Here is a 16,618-nt window from a genome sequence, read left to right on the forward strand (position 1 = left end):
AAAAAAAATTCCCTTTTTGCTCCAACAGTTCCATTAAACTGGAAAACCTGCATGCTCAGGTACAGGAAGATATGTCTGGTTTTCTTTTTTGTGGAATTTTCTTTCCTAGAATGTTTTGTGTTGTGTCATGAGATTTATTATTATGGGAAAATACAAAGCACAATTAATTAAATCCCTTCAAGTGCAGTGGGTCAAATGATTATTTTGAAGTTAAATCTTGGAATCACAAAGTTCAACTAGACTCATTTTGGATCTCCAAATGATGGAAAATGACAACTGTTCATTCTGTGGGCCTGAGTCCATCCTGTGCTGTAAAGGCAGAGAATGATGAATATGGAAAAAAATAGGTTCAGAGGATTGTTATCAAGAATAGACTTTCTGGGGTGGCTAGGTGGCATAGTGGATAAAGCACTGGCCTTGGAGTCAGGAGTACCTGGGTTCAAATCTGGTCTCAGATACTTTATAATTACCTAGCTGTGTGGCCTTGGGCAAGCCACTTAACCCCATTTGCCTTGCAAAAAACAAACAAACTAAAAAAAAAAAAAAACAGACTTTGCTGGTATTTTGTCTCGCCACTTGGCTGACTGACAACTGTGTGGGTGCTTGTATCCCAATCAGAGTACTGCCTTGTTCCTCTTAGTTATGGTTCAATAATTGATCCCAATAAACCAGTCAATTCCACAAATGCAACAACTGGCCATTGGGGACCAGAAGAATCCCCATCATTCACAAAAATCAGATGTGAGAAGAAGTAGGTCTTGTCCAACAAAGATTCACCAAGAAAGGTGAAAAGAAAGATTATCACAGTGATCTGTCCATTGGTACTAAAGAGAACTCATTCCAAGTTTATTAGTCATAGATGAATAGTCCTTATGACAGAACCAATTTCTGAATCCTATCCATCTCCCACAGAAGAGGAAAAGGAAGTCAAGAGAGACAAAACAAATCAATGTAGATTTCTTCTGGTCCATTTTCTATCATATAGAATAAGGTAAGTATAGCTCCATTACAGAAAACCTGAGTCCAATTTCTCTGCCCCCCTCCACTTCTTTGAATTTGAAATCGACATGTCTCTTTTTTTCTTTTTTTATACTTGGTGAGTTTTGAGGAAGAAATGAAAAATATCATCACAGAAGTAAAAAAGCTACCTAGCTAGTTAGATATAGATATACTTAGTGGTATATTAAGGGTCCTTCAAACATTTACTCTGCTTTCCTTATCTTGCATTCATCAAGATAAATCCAACAACTACTACTCCCAAGGCACCACCTTGATCCAGACTCTTCTTTTTTAAGACATTAAATGCAATCCAAACAGGAATTATCACAGAAAACAGCTATCACCATGGAGAAATAGGGGTCAAGAAGCCATAATAGATGGTTTCAGTCATGGATACAATTAGAAAAATTAAAGAAATGAGAATCTATATTAGTCATCATTTTATATATCCTGTGTATGTACTGGTCTCAAGATCTTCCACAGGAATAAGAAAACCATCATTGGAAGACCCTTCCCTGCATTGGGAAGGATGAGCACAGGCTAGAGCAGCTAGCCCTAGTCCTCATTCCACTCACTCTTCTCTATTCACTTTTTATTGTTGTTCAGTTTTTTAGTCATATCTGGTTCTTCACGACCCCATGGGCCATTCTCACTGGCATGATACACCATTACCTTTTCCAAAGGAGTAAGATCAACAGACATTTAATGATTGTTCAGGGTCAGTTGTTTAAAACCTTGCAAATGGATGCAATAAGCCAGCAACAGGCTCTACAGTGTTTTGAGATGAGATTCAGGTTAAATTTCTTCATTTAATTTCTGGTTCCCCATTTTATTTTACTTATGAGGGTCTTGAGCTGGATTTGAATTCAGATTCTTTTGACTCCAGGTCCAGAACCCACTTGTCTCTATTCATTTCTTATTTATCTCATTTGCTGGTTTCTCGTCTTTTTTATCCTTATTATAGAGTTCTGTAAAGGTCTAACTCTGGTATCCTCCTCTCCTCTCCATGTATTCTTCTTCTTGGTCATTTTAATCAATTACATCATTTCAACTACTCCCTCTATGCAGATAACATATAGTCTCATAGGCAAATCTATATCTTTCAGTTCCCTATAGACCATTTTCATTAGGATTCTAGTGGGACAAACAATATACCTAAAATGAAAACTCTTTTCTTTCCCTTAAAACTATTCTTCCCTAGTAAAATCAAATAATTTAACTCTGAAATTGTAAAGCTTTTATTATTGAAACATATTAATAAAGATGTATAGCTCTCTTCTTTGCTATTGTGTCCTGAGAATCATTAGGCTTTTCCATCTGATTTATTTCTGTAGGTGTGTTTACCCCCATTAGGTTTTGAGTTCCTTGAAGGCAGAAACTGCATTCCTTTTCAACTTTTATTCCTAATCTTTATGTCAGTACTTTGCTCTTATTAAGGTGTTAATATTTTTTTAAATTCTTCCTCATTCACTTTTTTCCCCCCTGTCTCTCATGATCAAAATTTGGAGCTATTCTTTGAGGTTTCTCTCTCTCTCTCTCTCTCTCTCTCTCTCTCTCTCTCCCTCTCTCACATCTCTCAGGATATCTTGTCTGTTAACATAGAATTAAGGATTTTTATATTTGGGGTTGGAGAGGATCATAATTTTATATTTAAAGCTCAGAGAGTTTAATCATCTTGTCCTCGATCAAACAGATAGCAAACAGAAGAAACTATATGTGAATCCTATACTTATCAAGTTCAGTCAATTCCTTCTGTCCCTAAATCTCTCAAAACAAACCTTTTTTTTCTATTTATATTGTCATCATCATAATACAGGCATTTAATATTACATGTTGGTATTAACAGTAGTCTCTAACAAGTCCTCCTCTTTGTCCTTTCCAATTCATCTTTCACAGCTCTGCCCAGTAATTTTCTTATGTATAGATCCAATTATGCTACACCTCTGGTTTTAAATTTTCATTGATTTTCTTTTGCCTAGTGAGATAAGTATCAAACTTTGGCCTAACATTTAAAGCACTTGATTATTCCTGAGTTTCTCTACTTTTACTAGCCTTTTATTATATTGCTCCCATCTCTGTATATCCCAAGCTTTTGTATAACTGATATACTCAGAGCTCTTCAAACATTTACTCTGCAACATCCTCTTTCCTGGACTTTACCTAGTGGGATATATTGGAATGAACTCTGGCCTACCCCTTACATCATTCTAAGTATCTTTTTTGTCTGTACCTTTACTTTCAAAGTTGTTATGTATCATCTTGTTACATCGTCTTTACTATTTTGATAAAATGCTCTTTGAGAAAAGAAAAATGGTAGAGTGAAAAGGACTTTGGCTATAGAATCATGAGAATTCTGACTTAAAATTCTATCTTTGACACTTAAAAACTGTATGATTATTACAAACTAGATGATCTTTCTAGCCATCAGTTTCCTTTCCATACAAGGGAGAGAATGATAATACATATTTTTTTTGCTAGGCAATGGGGTTAAGTGGCTTGCCCAAGGCCACACAGCTAGGTAATTATTAAGTGTCTGAGACTGGATTTGAACCCAGGTACTCCTGACTCCAAGGCCAGTGCTTTATCTACTACACCACCTAGCCACCCCTGATAATACATATTTTAAAGGAGAAAATCATGCATATTCTTTTTTTCCTCTTTATGTTTTTTTATTTGAAATTATTTGTTATTTTATATTATTTTAAATGATTTTACTTTTTTATGTTCCCCTGGTTAATTGTAAGCTTTTTGAGGGATTATGCATCATATATTTTTATCTTCTCAACAATTTCTGGCACAGACTATTACCTCTAGTAGATATTTAATAATTAGAACTTCATTAACTAATCTTCAGGCAGCAGGAAGTCACCTTGATTAGACAAGTCATTTAACTTCCTAGGGTTCTCAGGGTCATCCTCTATGAAATAGGGATCACAATAAGTGCTTTTTTTACCTCATATGGTTGATTAGTATTTAGAGCTGGAAGTGATCTCTAATTCCTTCATTTTACAGATGTGGAAATTAAAGCCCAGAGGGGTCAATAGGATTGTTTAAATTCAAACAAATAGTAAGTAGTAGAAATGAGATCAAATGAGAATATAGCTTAAAAAGACTTTATAATGTGTTGCTGCAAGGGTATATCATTTTTACTATTAAGGTGGGTATGACTTTATTTTTGACCAAGCATTAAAGCATTATAGATTATAACACACTTGTATGTGTGTGTGTGTGTGTGTGTGTGTGTGTGTGTATGTATAGTTGTGTGATGCTAAGTACCAATTTTTTTTCAAAAAATAAATTTGTGGGGAGAAAATGTATCTTTACTTTTCCTTCTTACAAGTTGTTAGTTTTTCCCTGAAAAGTAACAAAGGTACATTGAGACTTGATTGATCCAGAAGCTAAGGCTTATAGCATACCTCAACTTATCCTTCAAGTAATTTCCAGCCGTTTTGACATAGTTCTTGGTGATATGTATGCAAAATAGAAGTTGAAGTCCTTTAGATTTGGTAAATGTTCCATAATTGATGGTTATCACTACCTTTCACTAACCAGATAAACTGTCACATGGACAGAAGCAAGGGCCATATCTATTTAAGATAAATACCAGAATATCATTGCTGAATATCCTTTCTATGCTGCGTCTAAGGAAACTTCATTTTGCTAATAGCTCAATAACCTAAGAGTAGCTCATTTACTTTTAGTGTTGAACCCAAACTAACAAGATACTCAACTAAATCATACCTACTCATACATTATAACATGATAAACAATACCTTATCCAAAGGAAGTAAACCACATAAGTGAAGCACCTTGAGTTCAACAAAAAATATGAATTTGTTGAAGGAAATAGTTATAGAGAATTAAATAAATACAATAATTATTTGTAGCAGCGAAGAGGTAGAGAAAAGAAACCAGGAAGTTGCCTGAGCTCTCACCACTTTCTTTTGGAAGCAACATTAATGAAACTTCTAAACAAATTCTAGAGCAACAGAACATGCAAAAAGTTATAGTGAAATGATTTTCCAGCTTAGGGTAACTTAAAAGGACTCTAAGAAAGGTCTATCTCACTTTGGTAAAAGGGCAGTGGAGTCCAGAGCAGACAATGTCTGGGCAAGCCAGCAAGAGGCTCTTAGCTACAGATCAGCAAATGAGGCCTGACTCAGAAGGACAATGGCACATTAGGTCAGTTGTGAGATTTACAGCCCAGGCCTAGGAGCCTATGAAATCCTGGAACAATAGGTGCAACTAGGTCAGGTTAGAGATCCCTACCTAGAAAGTCAGTGATAAGGCACCTGGGCCCCAGCACAAGCAGTTTGGGACAATGCCCCTAATACCCCAAAATCTTTATCATAGAATCTACTATAGCACAAGGACAAATCAAAACACAAACGCAGAAGCAAACAATTTAAAAATGCTTATGTATTAAGCCTCAAAGAGGAATATGAATTGGTCACAAGTACCAAAAATGCTCTTGAAAGGAAAAAGAAAAGGGAAGGGGGAAGGTTAGAGGGGGCAGATTGAGGCAAGCAGTGGTTAGAAACAAAATATTGGTAAGCTGATAACAGGTAGAAGGAGAGAACAAAGGATCAATGTGGGGGGAATAGGACTGAGGGAAATACACAGTAATCATAATAGTGAATTTGAAGGGACTGAATTTTCTGTAAGAGCAGAGTGGGTTAAAATCCTATAATGTGTTGTTTAGAAGAAACATGTTTGAAACAGAGAGATACATATAGAGTAAAAGTGAAAGACTGAAACAGAGTACATTTTGCCTCAGCTGAAGTAACAAAAAAAGGGAGCAATTTTGATTTCAGAGAAAGCAAAAACAAAAATAAATCTAATTAAAAGAGCTTAAGTAGGAACCTACATCCTTTTAAAAGGTACCAAATAATATCAATACCAAACACATGTGCATCAATTTGAATAACATTCAAATCTTAAAAAAAGAAGGTAAATAAGTTACAAGAAGAAATAAAGAGCAAAACTATACTAGCAGAGGACCCAAATCTCCTGCATTCAAATTTGGATAATTCTAACCACAAAATAGACAGAAAGAAGTTAAGGAGGTGATTAGAATTTTTGAAAAGTTAGCTATGATAGACCTCTGGAGAAAATGGAATGGGAAAAGAAAGGAATATACTTATTTCTCAGTGGTACATGACATATCATTGTGCATACATGAAAAAAGTTTATTCATGAAAGCTGATCAAGTATTAGTGTCCAAAACCTTACAATCAAATGCAGAAAGCAATAAATATTAAATGCATCCTTTTCAAATCATGATGCAATATAAAAAGAGCCACCAATAGAGAAATTAAAAATTAATTGGGAATGAAATAATCTAAGCCTAAAGAATGATTGGGTCAAACAACAAAACATGAAAACAATAAAAAAAATTTCATCAAAGAGAACAGCAATAATTGCGGCAACATACAAAAATTTATGAGATGCAGCCAAAGTAATTCTTAAAGGAAATGTATATCTCTAAATGCTGCTATGAATAAAAGAGGAAATTAATTAATTGGGCATACAACTAAAAAAAGTAGGAAAAACTAATTTAAAATCCTCATTTAAATATCAATTCATTAATTTTGAATTTCAAAAAAGAAATCAATAAAATTGAAAGTAGGAAAACTATTGAACAAATAATTAAACTAAGAGATACATTAAGGGAAAAAACCAAAAAAAAATAGAAAAACTTTTGGTTGTTGATTTTAAAAAAGAAAGAAAACCCTATAACAAATACAAAAAAATTAAAGGTGTAAATTTACTCTCTGTGATGAAGAAATAAAAGTAATAATTAAGATGAATATTTTGTCTAACTATACACCAATAAGCCTAAGTAAAATGGATTAAAAATTACAAAAATATATACATTTTCCAAATTAACAGAGAAGATAAAATATTTAAATAATCCCATTTTAAGAAAAAAAGGTTAAATTATTTATCAGTGAACAATCTAAGAAAAAAATTTTCAGGTCCAGATGAATTTAAAAATGAGTTCTACAAAATATTAAAGAATAATTAACTTTAATAGCATATAAACTATTTGGAAAAATAGATGGGGTCCTACCATATTCCTTTCATAATAGAAATATGGTGCTGTTACCTAAATCAGGAACAGTCAAAACATAAAAAGAAAATTGTAGAACATTTCCCCTAGTGAATATTGATGCAAAAAAATTAAATAAAACATTAGCAAAGACATTACTGTAATTTATCACCAGAATAAAATACCATGACTGAGTGAGATTTATCCTGGGAATTCAGGAGAGGTTCAATATTAGTGAAACAGCATAGATTACCATATCAATAACAAAACTAGCAGAAATCATATGATTTTTCTCAATAGATGCTGAAATAGTTTTTTTTTATAAAACATAGCATCCATTTTTATTAAAAACACTAGAGAGCATAAGAACAAATGTTTTCCCCTTAAAATGATAAGCAATATACATATATATGAAACATCAGCAAGGTTTATGAATAATAGGAATAAGCTAGAAGCATTCGCAATAAGAACAGGAGTGAGACAAGGATGTCTATCATCATCACAATCATTCAATATTGTGCTATAAATTTTAGCTTTAGTGATAAGAGAAAAACAAGAAATTGAAGGAATCAGAATAGACAATGAAGGAAAAAAACACTCATTCTTTGTAGATATTTTGGTAGTATTCTTAGAAAATCCTAGAAAACCAATTAAAATTACTTGAAACAAATAAAAACTAGCAAAATTGCAGAATGTAAAATAAACCCATGTAAATCATCAGCATTTCTATATATTCACAACAATGTCCAGCATCAAAAATGAATTTGAAATTTTACTTAAAAGAACAACAGACAATATAAAATATTTGGGAGTACACCTGCCAGGGCAAATCCAGAAACATATGAAAACAACTGTAAAATAGCTTTCATACAAATAAAATTAAATCCAAACCAGAAAAAAAATATCAATTACTCATGGAAAGATCAAATCAATATAATAAAAAAGACGATTGTAACTAAATTAATTTTCTTATTCAGTACCATACCAAACTACCAAAACTTATTTTATAAAGTTGGGAAAAGAAAAGAATGACAATTCATCTAGAGGAACAAAAGGTAAAGTATACCAATGTAATAAATTTTTAACAATACAAGGGAAGATGACCAATCTACCAGATTTAAAATTATTTTTATAAAGTGGAATTCATCAAAATTATTGGGTATTGCCTAAGAAGTAGAGTGATGGATCCATGGAATAGGTTAGGTACATAAGACAAACTAATAAATGACTGTAGTAGGAGTGGCTAGGTGGCGCAGTAGATAAAGCACAAGCCCTGGAGTCAGGAGTGCCGGGGTTCAAATCCGGCCTCAGACACTTAATAATCACCTAGCTGTGTGGCCTTGGCCAAGCCACTTAACCCCATTGCCTTGCAATAACTAACTAACAAACTAACTAACTAACTAAATAAATGACTATAGTATTCTACTATTTGATAAGCCCAAAGACTCCAGTTTCTTGGATAAGAAATCACTATTGAGAAAAACTGCTGGGAAAACTGGGAAATAGTACGGTAGAAACTTGAAATAGAGCAAGTTCTCAAAGCCTATATCAAGATAAACTTGAAATAGGTACATAATTTAGACATAAGGGTGATGCTATAAGCAAATTAAGATGGAAAGGTATAGTTTAACTGTCAGATCCACAGAAAAGGGAATATTTTGTGATCAAACCAGAGTTAGAGAACATTATAAAGTGAAAAATGAATAATTTTGATTGCATTAAAGTGAATTTTTTAAAACAAATAAAGCCAATGAAACCAAGTTTAGAAAATGAGCAGAAATTGAGAAGCAATTTTCTCATGTAGTGTTTCTGACAAAGAATTAATTTCTAAGCTATATAGAGAACTGAGTCAAATTTATAAGAGTATAAATCATCCCCCAATTTAGATATGGTCAAAGGAAAGACAATGAACCGGCAGTTTTCAGATAAATAAATTAAAACAATTTAGTCATATAAAAACATTCTAAATCATTTTTGAGAAATTCAAATTAAAACAACTCTAAGGTATTATCTTATACTTATCAGATTATCTAATGTGACATAAAATGGAATGATAAATGTTGCAGGAAATGTGGGAAAACTAAGACACTAATGCATCATTGGTAGAGTTGTGAACTGCTCCAACCATTCTGGAGAGCAATTTGCAATCATGCCCAAAGGATAATAAAAATATGCCTACCCTTTGATCCAACAATATCTCTTCTAGGTCTACATTACATAGAGTATTTAAAGTACCTTTTTTGTGACGGCCAACAAATTAGATATTGAGCGATGTCTATCAATTGGGCAATGCCTGGATAAATTTTGGTGTAAGAATGTAATGAATATTATTGTTCTACAAGAAATGATGAGCAGGCAGATTTCAGAAACACCTTGGAATACTTATTTTAATTGATGCTTACAGAAACATTGTGAGATGATCAATTATGTTAGACAATTCTTCTTGGCAATACAAAGACAATTTTAAAACTTTTAATAGTCATATAAAAAATATCTGAACCTTTTTGATTAGAGAAATGCAGATTAAAACAATTCTCAGGTAACATCTCACACCTATCATATTGGCTGAAATAACAAAAGGTCAAAATGGTTACTGTTGGGGGGGATTTGGGAATACTGGGATAATAATAATATGGATTTGTGAACTGATCTCAACCATTCTGGAAAGCAATTTTAACTTTGGACAAAGGGCAATAACAATAGGAGGATCCTTTGACTCAGTAATACCACTAGAATGTCTGTATCTCAAAGAGATCACAAAAAATGAGAAAAGACCAACAAGAATATTCATAGCAAGCTCTTTCTGCCTTGACAAAGAATCAGAAGAATGCCTTAAAAAGCAGAATTAGCCAGCTGGAAAAGGAGATAAAAAGAAAATAACTCCTTCAAATTAGAATGGAACAAAAGGAAGCCAATGACTTTGTGAGAAATCAGGAAGAAATAAAACTTTAACAAAAGAACCAAAAATTAGAAAAGAATGTGAAATATCTCATTGGAAAAATAACCAACCTCAAAAACAGATCCAGGAGAGATAATTTAAAACTTATTGGGATCCCTGTAAATAACTATCAGGAACAGACCCTAGACTTGATTTTTCAAGAAATAATAAGCAAAGTTGCCCTGAGATCCTAGAAGCAGAGGGTAAAATAGAAATTGAGGGAATTCACTGGTTACCTCCTGAAACAGATGCCAAAAGAAAACCTTCCTGGAATATTATAACCAAAACTCCAAAATTCCCAAGTCAAAGCTACCAGAAACAAACAATTCGACTACTATGGCTCTATAGTCAGGATTACACAGGATTTGGCAGTGTCTACATTAAGGACTTGTAAGGCTTGGAATATGATATTCTGGAAGGCAAAAGATTTTGATTTACAACTGTGCCAATAATCAACTTCCAAGCAAACCTGAGCATCCTCTTTCAGGGGCAAAGATGGACTTTCATTGAAACAGGGGCTTCCCAAATTTCCTGTTGAAACAAGCAGAGCTAAACAGAAAGTTTGATTTCCAAGTAAAGCAATCAGGTGAACTATAGAGAGGGTGGACAAGAAGGGCTTATTTTGAGGAATTTGATGATGTTGAACTGTTTGTGTTAATGAATGGGAAGAAGATACTGATAACTTATATGAACCTTCTTATTCATAAGAGCAATTAGAAGGAGCATATACAGAAAAGGCACAGGAAAGCAGGAAGGAGCTGAACATAATATAGTAAAAAAATGTAGTCAATGGGTAATAAAGAAAAGTCCTGGGAGGAAGGGAAAGGAGAGGAAGAAGGAGCTAAGATATTTCATATAAGAGTCAAGATAAAGCTTTGACAATGGAGTGGAATGGGGGAAGGTGAGGGGGAATGAGTGAGCCTTCATTCAGAAATAGCTCAGAGAGGAAATAATATATACACTTAATAGGGTATAGAAATCTATCTTACCCTAGAGAAAAATGAGAGGAAAGGGATGGGATAAGGGGAAATGGGGGGAGGGAAGGGGGGGAGTAGGTGATGGAAGAGAGAGAAGATAGTGGGAGAGGATACTCAGATACAACACACTTCTGAACAAGAACAAGATGAAAGGAAAAAGAGAATGGAATAAATGAGAGTGGGGTAGGATAGAGTGGAGGGAAATAGAACTAGTAATAGCAACTGTGGGAAATGATGTTGAAGCAACTTCTCTAGTGGACATGATAAAGAAGGCAACTCATTCCAGAGACAGAACTGTTGAAATCTGGATACAGACTGAAGTACACTTTTCTTTTCCTCTCGCTATTCGTGAGGTTTCTCTATCATTTTGGGGGGCGGATGGGAGTTTATTTTCACTCTCACAACAAGATTATTGTAATAATATACATAACTATACATAACTAGAAAATGTGATTTTTAAAATTATTTAATTTTCCAATTACATGTAAAGAAATTTTCAACATTTAATTTTTCAAAGTTTTTCTCCCTTCTACCCTTCCCTGTTCTAACAGAACAATAGCATATTATCTAATATAGATTATAAATGTATAATCATGCTGCATGTCTACATTGGTCATGCTGTGAAAGAATTAGAACAAAAAAGAAAAAATGAAAAGTAAAAATTTAAAATAATTTTTTAATGCTTTGATCTACCTTCCAGTTCCATAGTTCTTCCTCTGGATGTAGATGGCATTTTCCATCATCAAGCTTTTGTAATTGTCTTAATCACCAAGAAAGAACTGCTGTAAATATTCTTGTACAAGTGGGTCTTCCCTTTTGTGGTATTGCTGGATTGAAGGGTATGCATATTTTCATTGTTCTTTGGATATAGTTCCAAATTGTCCTTCAGAATGGTTGGATCAGTTCACAACTCCACTAACAGTGCAATATTTCCCACATTCTCTTCCAACATTGATCATTTAACCTTTTTATTATTTCAGTCTTTGATACATCACTCTATTGCTTAACCAGAACCAGATAGTTTTGATAACTCTTACTCTATAATATAACTTTCAGATCTGCTATAGCTAGGCCACCTTCTTTGCATTTTTCATTATTTTTTATATTCTTGTGCTTTTGTTCTTCCAGATAAAATTATAAAATAATGTTTGTAGGTTGGAGGGTATGGCACTGAATAGATTGATTTGGGTACAATTATCATTTTTATTATATTAGTTTGGCCTACCCAGTGAGCAATTAACATTTTTACAGTGGTTTAGATCTGAATTATTTGCGTGAAAAATGTATGATTCATAAATTTCCTAAATTTGAATAAAATACTATCAAGTGCAAAAATAATAATCCTTCAGTATCAAAACTCAAAGAAAGATAAAATAATCATTTGGTTGATTTAATAAATCAAGCTCTGTGTATATGTGAGAAAAATAATCAATTGTTTAAAGGGCTGTCATGTGCAAGAAGGATAAGATTTACTTCATTTGGTCTGAGAGGTCTGAACTAGGAGCAATGGGTACAACTTGCTAATAAAGAAATTTAGGTTTAAATGAAAGAAAAAGGAAAAGATCATTAGAGGTACCTTAGCAAAGATTTTGAGAAGGTTATGAATTCTTTATCATTGGAGATCTTCAGTAAAACCTGTCAAATATGTTATTGTGTAGATCCATTTGGTGTAATTCACTAGATAATGGTAATTGATATTACTCTGGATCAGAAATTGATACTCTGAATTAGATAGATTGATATAGATATCTACAAATAAGGACAATATATATTTACATACAACAAATATAAAATGGATATTGTAGACTATATGTGTGTATGTTTCATACATTTTAAAAAATGAATTACTTAATTCAGAAAAATTCACTTTGGCATATAGATTATCTGGATCTTCTTTTTACATGAATTCAGTAATTGATAAACATCCTCTTTTCATTTGTTTCCTGTCTGATAGGTTGTTATGGTCCCAAGAAATAGCTTAAATAGATTTTGTGGCCAGATTTTTGGCAGAAAAGCAAAATGGGAACCGTGAAACAATTGTCTGGATAATTCAAGTCAAAAAACAAAACAAAATAAAAACGCTTATTCTGAAACATTGTTTAACAAAATTTATAAAAGTGACAAATGTAGCAATAGGACTTAATTTCCCTGCATGATGATATCAATTCTTCATGCTATTGGATGGAGAACTGTCCCAAGCAACAGGATTTTAAGGAAGAAAAATGATACAACCTCACAGCTGACCTCCATCCCACTGTCTCTTTCTCCAAACAACAGGGCTGAACTTCTTCAAATAGAGTCAAGGCTGGTCAGAAAAGAACAATCTCTTGTCTCTGAGGGGTTTCTCTAAGGTTAAGCTGACTACTTATTGAAAGCTGTAGAGTGACAAATACTGTTCACCCGTTTCTTAGGGGAGAGAAGACCCCTTATCTTACCTTTGTCTTGGAAGAAAAACTGTGGACAGAGAGATAATACTATTTCACTTTCATTCAACTATCAGGAAATAGAAAGGATTTTAGGTCATTTGAGACTTCACAGTTGGAGTATTTTAATGGAGAAATGACATTACAAACCAATTTTAACCCATTGTAGGCCTTTTTGTAAGTCGCTCTTTTTTCCTTTTCTTTTTAGTTCATTGATCCTATGATTTAGAATAACTTTTCATCTGAAAGCTTCATAAGCCTCCAATTTGACACTTAAGGATAATTTATATTTTACATTCAAATATTTCCGTGTACTGATACTATGTATGTTAATGATTTTATTCAGCTAGTTTCTTACATTAATTAAACTACATATGAAGTTCTTAAGGTTAAAACCAGTCAAAATGGTCTTATATATATATTTCTCACTAATCTTTCTGTCCTTCTGTCTAGGCAGTTCCTCATGCCTAGAGGGTCTTCTCTCCTTAATCTCATCCACTTTTCCTTCAAGATAAAGTTCAAGCACCATCATATACATGAAATCTTTCTCTCCCCTATCTGCCAATGCTCTCCCTCTCAAATTATGTTGTATTTAACTACTTTGTATATGCTTGCATTTGTTAACTTCATGTTAATGATTTATATATTTGTATTTGTACTTCTGTCCCCCCACTGGAGTATAAACTCTATGCAAATTTTGTGTTTTTTTCTTCTTTTTTTGTCTTTAAAGTTGCACATCCAGTGCCTATCATAGTTTGGCATATAGTAAGTACTTATTAAATATTTGTTGATGGATGACAACAATGACAACAATGATGATTAGGAAGAGAAAATAAGTGTGAGACTAGACAGAATGATTTATATATGCCAATGTATTTGTTAAAAGAATATAGATACATTTGAATATAATCCCATGCCACTTTTACAACTGGAGTGGAAACTATCACCCCATACTCATCAGATAGGACATATCTGACAATTAAGTCAAAGCGAGGAATATGTAATTATTATCAGCAAACAAATCCTGTGAAGAGTATTTATGTCATTTAGATGCCAATGAAAACTAAGCCTTTCTGAGCTATCAAAGATAGATTTAAGTTTTCCCCCCTTCTCTAGCTTTTTTCAATGACAGACTGACATATTTTTCAGACACTCAAGTTAAAGCATGACTGTTAGAACAGGTGAAGGTCAAGCAGATTTTCAGTCATTCAACATTTTTTCAAGGAAACAAACCTTTTTGCCCAACAGGCATGAGTGGAAGAGTTGGGTTAAACCTCTAAAATGATGACCCCTCCCACAGGTCCCATAGACTGAAACATAGATAACCTCAGATGGGCTCAGAGTTCTCCCTCTGATTGGAAGCTCAGTTGTAAAGATAGCTGCCATTTCCACTGTGAGGCATGAAAACAACTTTAAATTTTCATTCTCCCTTACTATCTTTTCCCCATTTGACTCCACTGTAAGTGGCTTCAGCTGTATTTCTCATCAATGTTGGTGTGCCCTGGGGAATTCATTTCTCTTTTCCCCTGAACAAACAAATGACTCTACTAAATGAAATCTGGAAATATACAGCCGTGTTAACAGAGTTATAAGGGAAAACTCACCAGGAGGCAGCAACATTTGAATCAAGCAAAATTCCAAGGGGACTTAAGGAGTCCTTCCATTTTTATCTCTGTACCAGTACATGAGGAGTTAATTCTCAACTCCAGCTCTTGGTTCCTTGACCTGATCAAGCTAGAATAAAAGGATCAGGTCCCTAGAGCCATAATTATAGTGAGGAGACAAAGTTGGGAGCAGGGTGGGGTACATTGCAAAAAGAGAAGGAAATCAAGTAGCCAGTCCATTGAAGAACAATGGAGACATTGGGTGCTGGTACTTTGGACTTTCTGCTTCATCTGGGAATAGCAACAAGCAGGGTCCTATCAATAATGTCAAATCCATTTAAATTCCAGGTTGGGACAGCCACACAGAATATGGGATATTGTTTCTGTTGTTCCTCCTTGGTTCTCAAAGATGACAGTGACATCAGGGATATGATGCCATGACATGTAGATGAATTAGATTTCTTTTAAGTGAGGGGAAACTATGTAAAGTCACCAGCATCATTGTTTCCTGTAGAACCATCTGAGTTGAGTGGTGATATGAATCATGGCTGAGAAGTAATCAGGGTTAAGTGACTTGACCATGGTCATATGGATGATAAGTGTCAAGTGTCTGCTGTCAAACTTGAACTCAGGTCCTCCTGACTCCATAGCTGTGCTCTATCCACTGCACCACCAAGCTATCCTATAGGATAGTATTTTTAAGCATATGATTCCAGAGTGTGTGAAGAGGGGGTGAGGATAGGGAAAAGTTTTCTCTACAAATTTTAACTTGATTCTATTTCTAATCTTTCTATCCTCCATTCCCTATTCTTGTTTAAAAAAATGCTTTAAAAAGACAGAACACAAAGCCTTGTGCTAATAGGATAGGGGCATTGTAATATTCATGCATATTCATATTGTGACTTCTTATAGAATGAAAAGTTCTAGAAGGCAGGGATAGTATCATTTTGTTTTTAAGTCCTCAGAATTCTTGCCTTTCTCATAGGAGGAGCTTAATAATTTCCTGTTATCTGTTGAGTGATTGCAAGGTAATGCACTTGATGGAAATTCTGAATCCCTAAGGTCAAATTCCCATCCTGTAACTAGAAAGTATGTATTTTTGTACCCATCATGTCTCTTCTTTGGGTCTCAGTTTCCTCACCTGTCAAACAAAGTGGAGGTTGGGGGGTTAGGACAGGGAACTCTAAAGTACCTTTCAACTCTAAAATTTCATATTTCTATGATTTATTTGTATCTTCTCAGAATCCCTACTGTGTGAGGCAGGTAGACCTGGTATTTATAGCCCCACTAGATAGATGAGAAAAACTGCAGCCCAAATCATGCCAGGGAGGCCAGTTATGAAGCTTCTTCATGGGTCTCTTAATTCTGATGCTGTAATTTTTTCTACTATCACTGTTAGGCATGAATATCTTCTTTTTTAGTTGCTGGTCCCTGGCCCCCTGCCTCTCTAACTGAAGAAAGTGATTTCAGATGGGATTTTATTAACGCTAGTCATATCCTGCATAGACAAATAGCATGCAATCTCTGGAAGGAGAAAAGGCCCCACCAGTTAAAGTTAACAGCAGGAGGGCTAGGGAAGGCATCAGGGGCATATAGTATATAGTTAGCTTTAAAACAAAAAAAAA

General features: G+C 34.0%; 1 pseudogene; it reads right to left on the reverse strand.

Moving 5' to 3' along the window:
* Window positions 1–242: 242 nt before the first annotated feature.
* LOC141499078 (transmembrane protein 19-like) overlaps window positions 243–16,618 on the reverse strand; it is a 44,813-nt pseudogene continuing 28,437 nt past the window's right edge.

Source organism: Macrotis lagotis, chromosome X, assembly GCF_037893015.1.
Source record: "Macrotis lagotis isolate mMagLag1 chromosome X, bilby.v1.9.chrom.fasta, whole genome shotgun sequence".
Lineage (NCBI taxonomy): Eukaryota > Metazoa > Chordata > Mammalia > Peramelemorphia > Peramelidae > Macrotis > Macrotis lagotis.